Genomic DNA, 686 nt, shown 5'->3' with positions numbered 1-686 from the left:
CAGTACCCAGACATGTCCGAGCAGGAGGTCACCACCGCCCCGCCAGGGAGGCGGCACTCGTCCTTGGGGTCATTGGTGCAGGTGCCTGGGGGAGAGGGCGGGACGGAGTCAGGCAGCCACGCCCACCTTCCGGGGCCAGTGTCCTCCAGCTGCACCAGTGGGTCCCCGACCACCCTGTGCTTCCCTCACTCCGGGAAGCTGGACCCTGGACAGCTCCCAGGGGGAGGGACAGGTGGGGCCTGGAGGGGGGTGTCCCCGCAGGCTCAGCGCTCAGGGCGGCTGCACGCTGCTAAGCACCCGGCCCCTCCCAGGGACTCCCCAGCGGGGAGCGTCCTCCCAGTGGACACCGTCAGCAGCATTTAATGACCAGGGACGGGGCTGGCGTCCCCGGAGCCGGTGGAGTGGGGAGGGGGGCTCACCGCACTGCCCCTCCGTGTTGTTGGCGAACTTGCTGAAGGGCACCTCCACCGAGAAGATGAGGCCCGTGAACATGACCTGGACGCCGATCTCGGGGATGGTCACGTACATCCTGATGCCGACTTGGGAGACGGCGATGCCGCCTTTCCGGAAGCCCGGGCTGACCACCTCGTTGTTGAAGATGATCTAGACCCGGCGACACGCGACACACGGAGGGGAACAGGACAGGCCGTCAGCCTCCGCCCCGCCCACCCGAGCCTCCCTGCCCC

The sequence above is a fragment of the Myotis davidii genome, unplaced genomic scaffold, assembly GCF_000327345.1.
Source record: "Myotis davidii unplaced genomic scaffold, ASM32734v1 scaffold3211, whole genome shotgun sequence".
NCBI lineage: Eukaryota > Metazoa > Chordata > Mammalia > Chiroptera > Vespertilionidae > Myotis > Myotis davidii.
This window is presented reverse-complemented; position numbering follows the sequence as displayed.